This window comes from Poecilia reticulata, chromosome 22 (genome assembly GCF_904066995.2).
Source record: "Poecilia reticulata chromosome 22, P_reticulata-male-v2, whole genome shotgun sequence".
NCBI lineage: Eukaryota > Metazoa > Chordata > Actinopteri > Cyprinodontiformes > Poeciliidae > Poecilia > Poecilia reticulata.
The window spans coordinates 2,275,605-2,294,694 of NC_088851.1; positions in this window are offsets into that span (position 1 = coordinate 2,275,605).

Sequence of the window (19,090 nt, forward strand, 5' to 3'; positions counted from 1 at the left end):
TCCCAGTGCAGCGTAATAGACTTCCTCATGACATTTAAACTATAAAATATATTTATATTTATGTTTTTCTTCAACAAGCTGATTGACTGGACTACACCTTATTTTAATATGTAATTTAATCTACTGAAACTATTTTCACATTTGATATTTTCTTCATATTATACATGTCCCAGTACTAACTTTCCACCCTGTTATGATGTTTCATTTCTGCCTTCAAAAAGTCTAAAATTCCACAAAATCCATTGTATGTGACATCAATTGATTTTGATGTGAATTCAACCATGGAAAGCAAAGTGAGCTTCAACTGTCACCATCTCTGTAGTCTTACATTTACTCTGACTCAAATGGGTTCAATGCTGTGCAAATTGATATAAAATGACATGATGATCAACTCTGTGTAAAACAGTTTTACACAGACTCAGTTTTGAGTCTGTGTTTTACACAGACTAATTTTGTGTAAAACACAAACTGAGTCTGTGTAAAAGACTCAGTTTTTTATTGAGTAAAAAAAACCCCATCTCTAATGGTGATGTCACCCCCCGTTTCCAACTGCTGATTTCAAGTGTGCTTCAGCTGAAGCGTGCTGAAGCATGTGGCTTCAGCTAGCATTCTTCAGCACATGCTAGCTGAAACATGTGGCTTCAGCTAGCAGCCGAAGCCACATGCTTCGGCTGCTAGCTGAAGCATGTGGGCGTGCCTTATTAGCAAATAGCAATACCAGCCATGTCTACGATCGTCTCTAAATCAACCAGGCTTCATGTGATTTCCACCAGATATTTATGGCTGACTTCAGTGAACCTCTAAAGACCCCAATAGCATTAGACTATAACTTGACTCCACTTCCCCCCTTCGGTTAATCAAATAGCTATATCTCCTCTCTACATTGGCTAATCTGCATGAGATGTTGCAGACTGCAGCAGGGAGCGCTGCTGTAAACAGTGGTGGGAAGTACTGTACTTAAGTAGAGTTTCGTTTTCTGTACTTTAAGCAGATTTAATAATGGGTTCTTTCTACTTTTACTCCACTACATTTACAGTAAGTATCTGTACTTTCTACTTCACTACATTTCTACAAACTGTTCGTTACTCGTTACATCCAAGTCGCGTTGCTCTTTCTTCCATTAAATGTGAAGTTAAGGGATTTAAGGTGCGCCGTAAATCCCAGCAATAACGTGACGTAGGTCTGTTGTTACCCATCGGCTCCACCTTTACTCGCACGCGGAGCTCCACGACATGCGCAGTGGTTTCCTCTGAGCGGGTGAAGCTGCCTAATCATCAGTAATATAAAAGCGCTGCATAAATCAAAATAACTGGCGACATGTAAAATCAGCAGCGCTTCGCTTTCACAGACGGCGGGACTTCGTCCAACTTTTAGCGTCACTTGGAAGGATAGCTTAAGAAAGGTAATATCTGTGGACGTGATGCTAGCTAAGCTAGCTGTACAGACACACATGTTGCATCTGATTAAAAAAGTTGTCACTATGCGCTGATTATACGGTGTTGACTGAGGTGTCGCATATATGGGACAACGCTGTGACCAAAGTCTGCAATATAGTGATATAACATTCAGGAACGATCTGATTCTTCTGGACGGATCTTTACTAATTCCTAAGGACTGAAGCCTCACTTAGAGCCCTTATTTGTTTATATATATATATATATATAATATATATATATATATATATATATATATATATTATATATATATATAATATCTGTATATATATCAGATATTAATAAATGTGTGTGTGTGTGTATATATATATATATATATATATATATATATATATACACACACACACATTTATTTAATCGCTGAATAAGTAAAAGTTGAACGTATGAACACATAGCATGCTCATTGCTAATTGATTTCGTCTCCTATATAATGGCAAACATTGCAGTGGGAGTGAGGATAAAAACAGTCACGATGCTCCTTCTGCTTGGTTACTTGTTGCGCCGTTGGACAGTGGAAAGATTGTTAGGAAAGATTGTGAAAATGTTTATTCAGTAAATTTAAAAAGCATAATGTTAGATTTAGTCATTAAAGGTTTGTTATTCTGTTGAAGGTTAGCTAGCTTGTGTTCAATTAAAAGTGTGTTCATGACATATAACAGTTACATTTTATTAAAAATGCAGCAGATTTGGTCATGAGTTCAAAATGTGACAAGATTTTTTAAAAATATGTAAGTTGATTTTTCTTTAACATTACATAATGATAACTTTTTGAAGCATGGTGCAACATAGTTCATGATTTGTTGAAAAAATTGTTTGAGTGGCTAGTGAAAATTGGATATTTTTCCTATGAAATGTAGAGATGTAAGTGGTTATCTAAAATGTAACAGTTGGGTGATTGTTTTGTGGCAACATTCCATGTCCCCATGTTTTGCTTACTATTAATTTTTGTAAAATGTGCCAAATATTTACAACAAAGTATTTTAATTATACATTTAGATGTTTGTCATTATTCAAATATAAACGAAATGCCTTTCAAATATTTTGTTCTTTACACACCTTTTGTTGACGAACATGTTCAATTTCATGTTTGACCAGTGCAGCGTAATAGACTTCCTCATGACATTTAAACTATAAAATATATTTATATTTATGTTTTTCTTCAATAAGTTGATTGACTGGAGTACACCTTATTTTAATATGCAATTTAATCTACTGAAACCATTTTCTCATTTGATATTTCTTCATCTTATACATGTGCCAGTACTAACTTTCCACCCTGTTAGGATGTTTCATTTCTGCATTCAAAAAGTCTAAATTCCTTAAAAACCATTTAATGTAAGTGACATCAATTGGTTTTGATGTGAGTTCAACCATGGAAAACAAAGTGAGCTTCAACAATCACCGTCTCTGTACTTTTTCTTATCTTAAATATGTTAAACCTGTATATGTAAAGCTTAAAGTTCCACCCTGTTAGGAATCCTTCAACTAATAATGAAAATCATCAGATTTTAGAATCAAATACTTTTATTTTCCACCCTGTTATGGGACAATCCACCATGTTATGTTCCATTCCACACATGTTTTTATTAAATATTGTTACAGAAACATTAAGTACTGTGGATTTTTCTGAGCCATGTTGGGAGTTGAAGACCAATAATTTCAAATATTGGTCTAAGTTTTTGAAATTACCAATATATTCTATGATGTCAGTAATAATGAGTAAAAAAAACAGGGTTTTCTTTACAATACAGTCATAAATGATTTGTAACTTCATGATGTGTGACAATTTCAATAAAAAACATATAGTAAAAAGGACACACTCTTTCTAAGAAAAATTCATTATTTTTTCAATTTAAATGTTTAACTATTTGTGGTCCATATGTAAATGTTCATAAAAGGGTGGAACACATTCAGAGACAATGGTGGAAAACCCCACATGTAATAATTAATTTATCCAATCCTGTGCTTGCCCATTATTAATTTCTTATTGTTAAACATGTCAGTGTTGTAACAAAATATTCACAACTTAAAATACTTTTTTTTCAAAAATCCTGAGGCCGAAATTTTGCCGCAAAAAAGAATCACCCAATTACTGAGATTAAAAGAGATAAAGTGCTGAATATTGATATTTGTTTCCCACCTTGTTTTCATTGCTAATTATTGTGAGATAATTAACGTGATCAGTGCTTCTCATGGATGAGTATTCTCATGGATAAGTATCATTAATCATTATTGATAATATATAACTAACGGCAAACTGAGTAAATTTGTTATTTCAGAAGAGAGTGGCAAACTGGTAGCCCATTGTATGACTCAGTACCCATGAAGTAGCTCTCAGTTTCAAAAAGGTTGGTGACCCTGATCTACTTGCTGCAGCCAATCTGCAACGTATTTTGTGCATTGTCTGTGAGCAATGCCAAACATGACACACTGAGTAATTCAAGGAGGGTCGGTTCGGCTGCTCCGTCAGAGCATCGGCGGTGGCTGTGGGAAGGCGGTGCTGGAACCATGCGGTGGCTATAGGCCGAGCGGCGCTTGGCTGCTCGGGCCGCTCGATGCTCCGCGGAGCTTTAATTAGGCCGAGCAGCTAAGCGCTGCGAAGGCCTATTGTTTTCGTGCTGTAATTATTATTCTTATTCTTCCGTAAATAAATTGGCTTTTTGGGGGCTTTATCATATTCAAAAACTCACCAAACTTGGCGGCCGCATAGAGCCCGGTGAAATTTACGTATTTTAAGGTCCTCGCAAAAATCGCACAAGAAACGGCTCAAGGGCGCCCCTAGATACTTTCAAAAGACCTTTTCTATTCACTTACTTTATCGTAGAGACTTGAAATTCGGTACAGTTGTAGATCTCCCCAAGACACTCTGAATTTACAATTAATGTCATAGTGCATCTGTCCTATGAAGTCGGCCATTTGGATTGAAGTTCCGATTTTGAGCCCATTTTGGCCGTTTACAGACGTCGCATTTGATCGAACTCCTCCTAGGGATTTTTATCGATCGGCTTCAAACTCGGTCAGATTGTTCATAAGGCATGGCCGATTCAAAGTTATCAAATTCGTGAGTTTTCGAACATGCTGAAGGGGTCGTACCAGGGGTCAAAGTTCACCGACTCACCAGAATCTAATAAACTGTTATATCTCCTACAAATAAACTCACAGAGCCACCAAACTTTCTGTGTGTGATCACCTTTGGATGACCTACGACACCCTGTTGTGAAATTTTGAGATTAGCTAAGCCACGCCCCCTTAGAACAGGAAGTGTCATGTTTTACTGCGAACATTCACTATCTGACCCCTTTCACCTAATCAACATGAAACTGTGTCCACAGACAGAAGACATGTTGGTGTGTCAGGGTGCCCAACCCCGTTTGGTTTGGATGCAGCAGGTGGGCGTGGTGGCGTGGCGAAGTGACCTTTAACGCCGTCTCCTTACGTTTGTCCTTGAATTCCACAGTTTAAAGCCCAGCTGCACCAAACTCACTAGGTTTGATCCTTGTGGGCCCCTCGACAGGAATCCAGTGTGAGTTTTTGTGGGCATGGCCTAATGTCTCAACAGCGCCCCCTTGAGGATTTTAAATAATCAGCCCCAAGCCATTATTTAACATATAATTATGAAACTTGGTACACTTGTGTATATTGTCAAGACTTACAAAAAAGTCTCTTGGAGCCATGGTCCACACCCAACAGGAAGTCGGCCATTTTGGATGAAAGCCGCCATTGGCTGTTTTTCAGTGACATCATATTTGTTCGAACTCCTCCTACAGCGTTTGACATACAGACTTCAAACTCAGTCAGCAGAGAGTTCAGACATTAAACGTCTAAAGTTATCACAGGAATTTTTGTATGTCAAAGCATGTGGGCGTGGCTAAGTGCCAAACTTTGACTATTCGCCATAAAACATCAAAGTGAAATAACTTCCACATACAAGGTCACAGCTGCTTCAGACTTCCTATGTCTCACTGCTGACCAACCCTCATTACATTCTCATGGTCAGATGATGACGTAACCTTAGCTCCGCCCACTTTTAACAGGAATTCAGTTGTTTTTTTCTACTGCATGTCTTATTTTTACTGAGTTATACATATGGAATTAATCTTCTACCACCTGACATAATATGAGCTGATGATGAACTGTGAGGATGAACTCTGACTCATGGGGACGTGGAAAACTGTCTGTCCTTCGCCATATGCATACAACTGTCTCTTAATCACACACGCATCTTCCGATTGGCACCTAACTGGATACGCTTGAGCTGTTTTCAATGTTAAAGAGCCCATCAGGTTTGAATTGTGACTTTACTCTGCAGCGCCCCCTAAGTTATCCCATCACCAATATCTCCTCTCTACATCGACCGATCTGCACAAAATTTGTGGTGTGTCGCCAGGGAACCATGCCGAAGTGAACGGTGCGAAGTGCCTGGCGGACGCGCGCCTCAACTGTGCGAAAGGGTATGCGGTGGAAGGCGGGCGGCGGTGCTGGGTCCCCCGCGGTGGCTATAGGCCGGAGCGGCGCTTGGCTGCTCGGGCCGCTTGAGGCTCCGCGGAGCTTTAATTATTTTTTTTTTTTTTTTTTTTTTTTTTTTTTATTTTTCTTCTGTCAAATGAATTGCCTTTTTGGGGGCTTTAACATATTCAAAAACTCACCAAAATTGGTAGGCCCATAGAGACTGTGAAAAATTTACGTATTTTAAGGTCCGCGCAAAAATCGCAAAAAAAATGGCTCAACAGCGCCCCCTAGAAATTTTCAAAAGACCCTTTCCTATTCACTTACTTTATTGTAGAGACTTGAAATTTGGTACACTTGTAGAACTCCCCAAGCCACTCAGAATTTATAATTGTTCTCATAGTGTATGTCAAACAGGAAGTCGGCCATTTTGGATTGAATTTCCAAATTTCACCCCATTTTGGCCGTTTATAGCCTTCGCATTTGATCGAACTCCTCCTAGGGCTTTTGATGGATCGGCTTCAAACTTGGTCAGTTGGTTCAGAAGGCATGCCCGATTAAAAGTTATCAAAACGGTGAGTTTTCGTGCATGCTGAAGGGGTGATACTAGGGGTCAAAGTTCACTGACTCACCATAAAATAATAAACAGTTATATCTCCTACAAAGAAACTCACAGAGCCACCAACCTTTCTGTGTGTGATCACCTTTGGATGCCCTACAAGACCCAATTGTGAAATTTTGAGATCACATAAGCCACGCCCCCTTAGAACAGGAAGTGTCATGTTTTATTTTGATCGGTCCCTATCTGACCTCTTTAACCTAATCAACATGAAACTGTGTCCACAAACAGAAGACATGTTGGTGTGTTATGGTTTCCAACGCTGTTTGTTTTGGAGGAAGCAAGTGGGCGTGGCGGCGTGGCAAGTTTACCTGTAACGCCGTGTCCATACGTTTGGCTGTTAATTCCACAATTGTGAGTCCAGCTGCACCAAACTCACTGAGATCGATCCTTATCCAACTCCGGACAGTAATCCAGTGCAATATTTGGTGGGCGTGGCCTAATGTCTCAACAGCGCCCCCTAGAAGAGTTTAAATCATCAGCCCCAAGCCATGCTTTAACCTAGAATTATGAAACTTGGTACACATGTGTATCTTGTCAGGATGTACAAAAAAGTCTCTTGGAGCCATGGTCCAAACCCAACAGGAAGTCGGCCATTTTGGATCAAAGCCGCCATTTCCGGTTTTTCATAGACGTCGCATCTGATCGAACTCCTCCTACAGCTTTTGAGATACAGACTTCAAACTCGCTCAGCACACACTTAAGACATTGAAGGTGAAAAGTTATCAAAAGAATTCTCGTACATCAAAGCATGTGGGCGTGGCTAAGTGTCAAACTTTGGCTTTGTGCCATGAAATACTAAAATGCAATAACTTCTACAAGAAAAGGGACAACTTCATCAGACTTTCCATTTCTCATTATTGGCCAGCCTTGATCACATTCACAAGGTCATATGATGACATCACCTTAGCCACGCCCCTCTCCAACAGGAAGTCACCTGTTTTTGTCTGCCGGAAGTCTTGCTTTTACTCTGACTCAAATGGGTTCAATGCTGTGCAAATTAATATAAAATGACATGATGATGAACTCTGTGTATGTTTACTGCTAGCTGAAGCATGTGGGCATGCCTTATTAGCAAATAGCAATGCCAGCCATGTCTACAATCGTCTCTAAATCAACCAGGCTTCATCCAATTTGCACCAGATTTTCTATGATTGACTGTGGTGATCCTCTAAAGATTGGATTATAACTTGACTTCACTTCACTCCCTAGGCTAATCAAAAAGCTGTATCTTATCTCTACATTGGCTAATCTGCATGAAATGTTGTGGGCTGCAGCAGGGAGCGCTGCTGTGAACATATATATATACACACATTTATTTAATCACTGAATAAGTAAAAGTTGAACGTATGAACACAGAGCATGCTCATTGCTCATTGCTAATTGATTTCATCTCCTATCATGGTGGCAAACTGCAGTGGGAGGGAGGGTGAAAACAGTTACAGTGCTCCTTCTGCTTGGTTTCTTGTTGCGCCATTGGACAGTGTTCATAGTTGAACGTTATTTACCGTTACTTGCGATATTTACGGAGTGAAGCTTCTTCAAACAAAACGGAGGCTCGTATGTCTTTTACTGAACTTCATCCTTGTATTTTATACAATCATGTTCAATTCAATTAATAATAACAATAATCATGTATTCTATGCTTAACATATAATTGTAAATCAGTCTTTTATACTGAACAACATATGAGTGTAAAAAAGTCACAACAGTTGTGGTTTCTGACATGGGCAATATGAGCAACCACCCAGGGAGGTATTTTTCTAGGGATAGAAGGAGACCTCTGCGGATTGTAGCACAGCGATGAAAGCAAAACAGAATTAAGTATATGTAAAACTTAAAGTTCCACCCTGTTAGGAAAGACTGTGAAAAATGTTTATTCAGTAGAATTTAGAAAATATAATGTTAGATTTAGTCATTAAAGGTTTGTGATTTTGTTGAAGGTTAGCTAGCTAAATGTTTACCACATAAAGAGCTAAAGATGAATTAGTTAGAAAGTTCCACCCTGTTATGTTCCACCCTGTTAGGAAAGATTGTGAAAAATGTTAATTCAGTAGAATTTAAAAAACATAATGTTAGATTTAGTCACTAAGGGTTTGTTATTCGGTTTAATGTTAGCTAGCTAAATGTTGACCACATAAAGAGCTACAGGTAAATTAGTTAGAAAGGTTCCACCCTGTTATCTTCCACCCTGTTATGTTCATGAACCAAATAAGGTAGAAATTAGGGTGAAAAGAAATAATTTTAAGTCAAATAAAAAATTTTGAGTTGATGGAATAGAGTTGCAGAGTAGTCTGAGGTATTATCAGATGTCTTTGCCATTTGTCTGTTTTCATTTCACTAGTTACCCCCATTTACTCATGTGAGGGGAACAATGAGTACATGTCATGGGAAAATCAACTACAGGGATATCAAATGATCTTGCGAAACAGAACCAGGAAAAACACTCTACCTGTACTTTGACTGAGCCAATCCTGCAACTAATAATGAAAATCATCTGATTTTAGAATCAAATACTTTGATTTTCCACCCTGTTATGGTACAATCCAGCATGTTATGTTCCATTCCACACATGTTTTTATTAAATATTGTTACAGAAACATTAAGTACTGTGGATTTTTCTGAGCCATGTTGGGAGTTAAAGACAAATAAATGAAAATATTGGTATAAGTTTTTGAAATTACCAATATTTTCAATGCTGTCAGTAATAATGAGTAAAAAAGGTGTTTTCTTTGCAATACAGTCATAAATTATTCGTAACTTCATGATGTGTTACAATTTCAAGAAAAAAACATATTATATAGTAAAAGGGACACACTCTTTCTAAGAAAAAAAATCATTATTTTTTTAATTTAAATGTTTAACTATTTGTGGTCCATATCTAAATGTTCATAACAAGGTGGAACACATTCAGAGACAATGGTGAAAAAAACCCACATGTAATAATTAATTTATCCAATCCTGAGCTTGCCCATTATTTTTAATTTCTTATTGTTAAACATGTCAGTGTTGTAACAAAATATTTAAAACTTAAAACAATACTTTTTTTTCAAAAATCCTGAGGCCGAAATGTTGCTGCAAAAAAGAATCACACAATTACTGAGATTAAAAGAGATAAAGTGCTGAATATTGATATCTGTTTCCCACCTTGTTTTTGTTGCTAATTATTGTGAGAAATCATTAACGTGAACAGTGCCTTCTCATGGATGAGTATTCTCATGGATCAGTAACATTAATCATTACTGATAATGTATAAGGCAAACTGAGTTAATTTGTTATTTCAGAAGAGCGTGTCAAACTGGTAGCCTTTATATGACTCGGTACCCATGAAGTAGCTCTCAGTTTCAAAAAGGTTGGTGACCCCTGATTTACTCGCTGCAGCCAATCAGCAACAGATTTTTGTGCATTGTCTATGAGCAAAGCCAAACATGACACACTGAGTAAATTCAAGGAGGGCGGGTTCGGCTGTTCCGTCAGAGCATCGGCGGTGGCTGGGGGAAGGCGGTGCTGGGCACACGCGGTGGCTATAGGCCGAGCGGCGCTTGGCTGCTCGGGCCGCTCGATGCTCCGCGGAGCTTTAATTAGGCCCGAGCAGCTAAGCGCTGCGAAGGCCTATTGTTTTTCGAATGTTTATTATTTTTTTTTTTTTTTTTTTATTTTTATTTTTCTCGCCTCAAATGAATTGCCTTTTTGGGGCTTTAACATATTCAAAAACTCACCAAAATTGGTAGGCCCATAGAGACTGAAAAATTTACGTATTTTAAGGTCCGCGCAAAAATCGCAAAAAAAATGGCTCAACAGCGCCCCCTAGAAAATTTCAAAAGACCCTTTCCTATTCACTTACTTTATTGTAGAGACTTGAAATTTGGTACACTTGTAGAACTCCCCAAGCCACTCAGAATTTATAATTGTTCTCATAGTGTATGTCAAACAGGAAGTCGGCCATTTTGGATTGAATTTGCAAATTTCACCCCATTTTGGCCGTTTATAGCCTTCGCATTTGATCGAACTCCTCCTAGGGCTTTTGATGGATCGGCTTCAAACTTGGTCAGTTGGTTCAGAAGGCATGCCCGATTAAAAGTTATCAAAACGGTGAGTTTTCGTGCATGCTGAAGGGGTGATACTAGGGGTCAAAGTTCACTGACTCACCATAAAATAATAAACAGTTATATCTCCTTCAAAGAAAGTCACAGAGCCACCAACCTTTCTGTGTGTGATCACCTTTGGATGCCCTACAAGACCCAATTGTGAAATTTTGAGATCACATAAGCCACGCCCCCTTAGAACAGGAAGTGTCATGTTTTATTGTGATCGGTCCCTATCTGACCTCTTTAACCTAATCAACATGAAACTGTGTCCACAGACAGAAGACATGTTGGTGTCTCATGGTTTCCAACGCTTTTTGTTTTGGAGGAAGCAAGTGGGCGTGGCGGCGTGGCAAGTTTACCTGTAACGCCGTGTCCATACGTTTGGCTGTTAATTCCACAATTGTGAGTCCAGCTGCACCAAACTCACTGGGATGGATCCTTATCCAACTCCGGACAGTAATCCAGTGCAATATTTGGTGGGCGTGGCCTAATGTCTCAACAGCGCCCCCTAGAAGAGTTTAAATCATCAGCCCCAAGCCATGCTTTAACCTAGAATTATGAAACTTGGTACACATGTGTATCTTTTCAGGATGTACAAAAAAGTCTCTTGGAGCCATGGTCCAAACCCAACAGGAAGTCGGCCATTTTGGATCAAAGCCGCCATTTCCGGTTTATCATAGACGTCGCATCTGATCGAACTCCTCCTACAGCTTTTGAGATACAGACTTCAAACTCGCTCAGCACACACTTAAGACATTGAAGATGAAAAGTTATCAAAAGAATTCTCGTACATCAAAGCATGTGGGCGTGGCTAAGTGTCAAACTTTGGCTTTGTGCCATGAAATACTAAAATGCAATAACTTGTACAGGAAAAGTGACAACTTCATCAGACTTTCCATGTCTCATTATTGGCCAGCCTTGATCACATTCACAAGGTCATATGATGACATCACCTTAGCCACGCCCCCCTCCAACAGGAAGTCACCTGTTTTTGTCTGCTGGAAGTCTTTTACTCTTAATCAAATGGGTTCTATGATGTGCAAATTGATATAAAATGACATGATGATGAACTCTGTGTATGTTGGCTGCTAGCTGAAGCATGTGGGCATGCCTTATTAGCAAATAGCAATGCCAGCCATGTCTACAATCGACTCTAAATCAACCAGGCTTCATGTGATTTGCACCAGATTTTCTATGATCGACTCTGTTTTACCTCTAAAGATTAGATTATAACTTGACTCCACTGCACCCTTTTGATTAATGAAATAGCTGTATCTCCTCTATACATTGGCCAATCTGCATGAGATGTTGCAGGCTGCAGCAGGGAGCACTGCTGTAAACATAATGTAGCTAATGTCAACACAAGTGAAAAGATAAAGTATCAATAAAGCTGTTCAGATGCACAAACATTCTCCCAAAACTTAAACTGCCATGATTTGTGGTTGTTGGTGGTGAGGATGAACACTGAGACCCAGGTGATGATGATGATGTTTATTATAATTTAATAAAGAGAAGCTCAAACACAGTCCAGTACAGGCAACACAGCAGGAAATCTTGCACACAGCTAATACAGGTAGCCACTGAAACAACTGAAGACTGAATGTGACAGCTACATTATAACTTCATTCCACTTAGCCCTGTAAATTAAGTGGAATCAAACCAAACCAAACCAACTTTATTTACAAAGCACTTTAAAACAACCACAGCTGATACAAAGTGCTGTACATTAAAACACAATATTATTAAAAATATTAAAACATACAGCTTAAAAACCAAAACATACAATTTAAAACTAGATCCCTCTGGTGTGGAAAGCAAAGTAAAATTGATGGTGCAGTGGTGTATGCACAGCAGCTATGAAGGTTACCAGCTTGTTTGGTTCAACCGATCTCTGTGAATCAGTGTTTTCTGACATGAACTTCATCAAGAACAAACACAGAACATGTCTCACTGATGCACATCTGAAAGATGCACTCACGGTTGCAGTTTCAAGTTACACACCAGATTATGGAGTACTGGTGAACAGCATGCAATGCCAGTCTTCTCACTAATAAGGATACCAATACCAGATGTCAGTGGCAACATGGCAGTGTCATGGCAAAGTTCAATTAAAATATTGAGGAATTGTGTACAATTTAAAAGTGTGTTCATGACATATAAGTTATAATTTTGTTAAAAATGCTACAGTCATGAGTTCAAAATGTGATAAGATTTATTTAAAAACATGTAAGTTGATTTTTCTTTAACATTACATAACTGATAACTTTTTGAAATATGGTGCAACATAGTTCATAATTTGTTAAAAGAAATGTTTGTGAGTGGCAAGGGAAAATTGGACATTTTTCCTACAAAATGTAGTGATATAAGTGGCTATCTAAAAATGTAACAATTATTGAGATTAAAAGATAAAGTGATGAATATTGATTATCTGTTTCCCACCTTGGTTTCATTGCTATTTATTGTGAGAAATCATTAACGTGATCCGTTTCTTCCCATAGATGAGAATCATTAATCATTATTGATAATGCATAAGGCAAACTGAGTAAATTTGTTATTTCAGAAGAGCGTGTCAAACTGGTAGCCTTTATATGACTCGGTACCCATGAAGTAGCTCTCAGTTTCAAAAAGGTTGGTGACCCCTGATTTACTCGCTGCAGCCAATCAGCAACAGATTTCTGTGCATTGTCTGTGAGCAAAGCCAAACATGACACACTGAGTAAATTCAAGGAGGGCGGGTTCGGCTGCTCCGTCAGAGCATCGGCGGTGGCTGGGGGAAGGCGGTGCTGGGCACACGCGGTGGCTATAGGCCGAGCGGCGCTTGGCTGCGAGGGCCGCTCGATGCTCCGCGGAGCTTTAATTATTATTATTTTTCTAACGCCAAATGAATTGGCTTTTTGGGGGCTTTATCATATTCAAAAACTCACCAAACTTGGCGGGTGCATAGAGCCCGTGTGAAATTTACGTATTTCAAGGTCTTCGCAAAAATCGCACAAGAAACGGCTCAATGGCGCCCCCTAGCAACTTTCAAAAGACCCTTTCCTATTCACTTACTTTATCGTAGAGACTTGAAATTTGGTACAGTTGTAGAGCTCCCCAAGACACTCAGAATTTACAATTAATGTCATAGTGCAAGTATCCCAGGAAGTCGGCCATTTTGGATTGAAGTTCCGATTTTGCCCCCATTTTAGCCGTTTACAGACGTCGCATTTGATCGAACTCCTCCTAGGGATTTCGATCGATCGGCTTCAAACTCGGTCAGATTGTTCATAAGGCTTGGCCAATACAAAGTTATCAAACTCGTGAGTTTTCGAGCATGCTGAAGGGGTCGTACCAGGGGTCAAAGTTCACCGACTCACCAGAATGTAATAAACTGTTATATCTCTTACAAATAAACTCACAGAGCCACCAAACTTTCTGTGTGTGATCACCTTTGGATGACCTACGACACCCAGTTGTGAAATTTTGAGATTACCTAAGCCACGCCCCCTTAGAACAGGAAGTGTCATTTTTTACTGCGAACGTTCACTATCTGACCCCTTTGACCTAATCAACATGAAACACTGTCGACAGACAGAAGACATGTTGGTGTGTCAGGGTGTCCAACCCCGTTTGGTTTGGATGCAGCAGGTGGGCGTGGCGAAGTGACCTTTAACGCCGTCTCCTTACGTTTGGCCTTGAATTCCACAGTTTAAAGCCCAGCTGCACCAAACTCACTAGGTTTGATCCTTGTGGGCCCCTCGACAGGAATCCAGTGTGATTTTTTGTGGGCGTTGAATAATGTCTCAACAGCGCCCCCTTGAAGATTTTAAATCATCAGCCCCAAGACATTCTTTAACCTAGAATTATGAAACTTGGTACACTTGTGTATCGTGTCAGGACCTACACAAAAGCCTCCTTGAGCCATGGTCCAAACCCAACAGAAAGTCGGCCATTTTGGATTAAATTTGCCTTTTGCTGTTTTTCAGAGACGTCATATTCGATCGAACTCCTCCTACAGCGTTTGACATACCGACTTCAAACTCAGTCAGCAGAGAGTTGAGACATTAAAGGTCTAAAGTTAACCCAGGAATTTTTGTATGTCAAAGTATGTGGGCGTGGCTAAGTGCAAAACTGAAATAATAGCATGGGGGCGTGGCCAACTGGCTGTCCTTCGCCATATGCATAAAATTGTCTCTGAATCAAACACGCATCTTCCGATTGGTACCAAACTGGATACGTTTGACCTGTGCTCAATGCTAAAGAGCCCAACGGGTTTGAATTGTGATTTTACTCTACAGCGCCCCCTAGACTATCCCATCATCAATATCTCCTCTCTACATCGACCGATCTGCACCAAATTTGTGGTGTGTCGCCAGGGAACCATGCCGAAGTAAACGGTGCGAACTGCCTGGCGGACGCACGCATCAACTGTGCAAAAGGGTACGCGGTGCAAGGCGTGCGGCGGTGCTGGGTCCTCCGCGGTGGCTATAGGCCGGAGCGGCGCTTGGCTGCTCGGGCCGCTTGAGGCTCCGCGGAGCTTTAATTTATTTTATTTCTTTACTCTACAAACATCTTACATTAACTGTTTTTTTAACAAATATCTTAAAATGAACCAGCTTTAATAAAAAAAAAAGAACTGAAAACAATACGACATATGTTGAATTTTATTTTCAGAGCCACGGAAAACATCACACTACAGTGAAAAGATGAACAAAACATCAAACTGGCAGGCCTCCTGGGTGACGACCCACAGACTGCTGAATGATGCCGACTGTTCTGCTCCATTCCAGTTTAATTGTTGTTAAACTTCCAGTTTAATTGTTGTTAATTGTTGTTTACACAAAATGCCAAAAATAAGAGGTCAAAACAACAAAAGTTAGTGTTTGAGTGAAGCTGTCCGGTAGTGAGCTAGTGTCTCCATGTGAACTTTGCTCATATGAGAGAATCTTCTGAACACATCATAACTGCAGAAGAGAAATTAAAACAGTGTATACTTATATTAGACAGTTCATTGTTGACTCTAACACCAAAATACAAATTGTGCAGTCCAACCAAACACTTATATACTGAGCATGAAACAGAGCATGAAAGCTTAAAAAGTCAATGCCTCTACGTCTCAAAGCCAAGTTACTGTAAATAGTAAAAGCAAATGTAGTACTCTGGACTTCAGTCTGACTCCAGATTTGCTTCCAGAAGCTAACAGCAGAAACTTCAAATGACAAGTCATTTCTTTTCTTAGACGACTGACAGCAGTTTGTTGTATTTCTGAATTTAAACTTTAACAACAGTGTTTTTACCAGCAGTAGTCATAATTTCTGCTTCAGGTCTGACATTACCTTTTTTCCAACAAGCTTCACTTTGGTAATTATAGTCATCTGAACTGACACACATGTAAAACCCTGCACCAAAAACACAGTAGCATTTAACCAGATCGGACTGACATGTGCAGCCACATTTACATACAGCTTAATGCGCTGCAGCAGGGCAGCTGATTCACTAATCTGGACCGAGCCTTCATGGAAAGACGGCTTTCTGTTTGGACGTTAGAGAGGTGACGTTAACCTGCAGCCCGGAGTATTTGTTCAGTGAAATCAGCAGCAGCTAACTGCTACGCTACTCTGCCATAAAAAGGCCATAAAAACACTGAATTAAACAACTTTTAATCTGGTCTTCTGGAACACCTCAGTTACCTCTGCTTAGCTGACAGACGTTATGACAGGAATACATTCTGCTGGTCAAACTTGTTCAATAATACATTTAAGTCTGATTAAATTATCACCTGTTCTGGTGACTTCAGTCTTAAATGTAAATGGCGTGTCATCCTTTTTCATTAACTGAAAAAATATTAATTCTAGCCTTCACATATGAAACTAAAAACAAATCTGTAGGAATCAGTTTAGTTTCAGGCATCGTGAGAGACAACATGCTGTTATTTGACAAGATCACACTATTTAAATGTAATTAAAATTATCTAGATAGATAGATAGATAGATAGATAGATAGATAGATAGATAGATAGATAGATAGATAGATAGATAGATAGATAGATAGATAGATAGATAGATGTAGTTGCTGTATATTTTGTTTTTTTGTTTTCATTATTTGAAGTCTGAAAGCACTGCATCTTTTTGTTATCCTGACCATTTCTCATTTTCTGCAAATGATTGCTTAAAATTTCGAAGACATGTTGTCAGTAGTTCATAGAATACAAGAACAATGTTCATTTTACATTTCAGCAGGAACATATACTATAGATTATAAAAAATAAAATAAGATAACCTGATCATTTTAAGTGGTCTTTTAATTTTTTCCAGAGCTGTATACTCACCAGATTGTAATAAAAAATAAAATCACGTACATAAATTCATGTCTGTTTGTCTGTTCTGTATGTGTTCAGTCACAGCAGTTCGACTTGCTGGATAAACTAATGTGTGTTCTCTGCAGCATGTTGGACCAACTACCTGCAGGTGATGATCACAAGTCCCATTAAATCTGAAACAAACGTTGGAGCTGCTCTCAATGGTTTCTCAGTATTTCTTGCACAATGATTTAAAACGCACAGTCGGAAAAATAAATCACTCTAAAGGAACAATGTAAGAGCCCAGATTTTCACAAACAACAATGTTGCATTTTTTGCAAAACAGTTTTGTAATTTATTTTTTGAAATCTGTGGAAAATATAGCATAGATCGGTGGGAAAGAGAAAAAACAGCATTGCTTTTGTTTTTTTTACAAAATATTGTATCAGCTGCAAACAGAGTTGTGCAAGACTTGGTCTTGTACGTCCATGAAATATTTATCTTTTTTTCATTCCTCTATTTAAGCTGGAGGGAAAATGAAAGTGTTTACACGCTTGTTGTAGCAACTGCAGCCTGTAGATGGCAGCAGAGGACGGAGAATGAGCTGAAGAAAGAATCCTGTGGGAAAATGTTTGTGTTTTCCATTTAACCTGGATTACACAAAATGTATTTTGGGCATGTTTTCTCCTCATGTCCTGGGATTATGGCTAAATTCACCTGAAGCTCATGTTTTACTGACACTGACAGCAGTGGTCACAGTAAAACAAAGCTGGCTGAGGATGACTCTCACCTTTTTTTTCTTTGCTCCATGTTTACTGTGCTGCACAGACCAATACTAACCTGCCTGATAATGCTTCTCCATTTAAACCCTCTGAATGGCTGATGACTAACTTAGAGGCCCACATGATACTAAACACCTTATGAAAACACATACTTTCATAGATAGCTGTAAGTTGTTTCAGGAGACCAAAACATCTGTCCACAGTTTTCCATGAATATTTGAAACACATGCTTCTGACTAATTCCTTTGTGTTTTCACTTATTAAAAACATGCAGGTATAAATTAGACTCCACATTCCAGGTGAAATGAAGCATTGTTTTGGTGAGCAGTAAAGGAGCCAAGAACTTTGTTCAAATCATATCCGGTTTAACACACATTCAGCAAGATGTTCTTCCTGGGGATTCTGTCTGATCGCTGCTCATTGGACTCTGTGTTGAACCATGGCGTCTCGTTGGACCCGGTGTTGAGCTGTGGCGTCTCGTTGGACCCGGTGTTGATCCATGGCGTCTCGTTGGACCCGGTGTTGATCTGTGGCGTCTCGTTGGACCCGGTGTTGAGCTGTGGCGTCTCGTTGGACCCGGTGTTGAGCCGTGGCGTCTCGTTGGACCCGGTGTTGAGCTGTGGCATCTCGCTGTAGTTCTCCAGCTGCACTGCAGCAGAGAGGAAACAGCTCCAGAGAGTCTTTAACTCTGGCTGCCCTCCTCCATCTCTGCAGGAGCTGCTGCATCTGGAGAGCCCACAGCATCACCAGAGACCCCTCACGCTCCGGCCACCAGCTCTTCCAACTCTTATCCTCAGTGAAACATTTCAGGGCAATAAAGTCAAGAACTAAAAGACTAAAATAACTGTTTCTATAAGAAACTGTTTTTCCTTAAGAAAAAACCCTGAACACCACAAAGTCATATAAACCCTAACATCCTAGTCCTTTCTGTATGTTTCCAAAATATTTTTTATATTTATTAAGATATACTTATTATTATTCATCTGCACTGCCATTGAGAATTGCACTTTTTTAAAATTTAGTTGTTCTTTCTTGCACAATAGCGGAAGAGATTCTGAAGAGATTCTGAAGAGATTCTGAAGAGATCCTGAAGAGATTCTGAAGAGATCCTCTGTTTTCACCTTTCTGTCATATAATTGTACACATTTGAGACAGACATGCCAGTCACTGATCATGCTTATGGTTTATTGTACAAAGTTACATATTTAATCTCTTCCAGCCCGTCTAGAAGCCGTGTTATTTCTGCAGTCGGTTTTGTGAAGGTAAAGACAGAGGGAGACGGGGGAAGCGGCGTGCTGTGTTGTTTCTCTCTGTTTCAGCCTCGTCTCTTGTTTATTTTGCATGTTTACTGTCAGATGGACAAAACATTGCTGCTGTTTGTTCCTTTTCTGCTTACAACAAACAGAACGAAGCCTGCAGCCGCT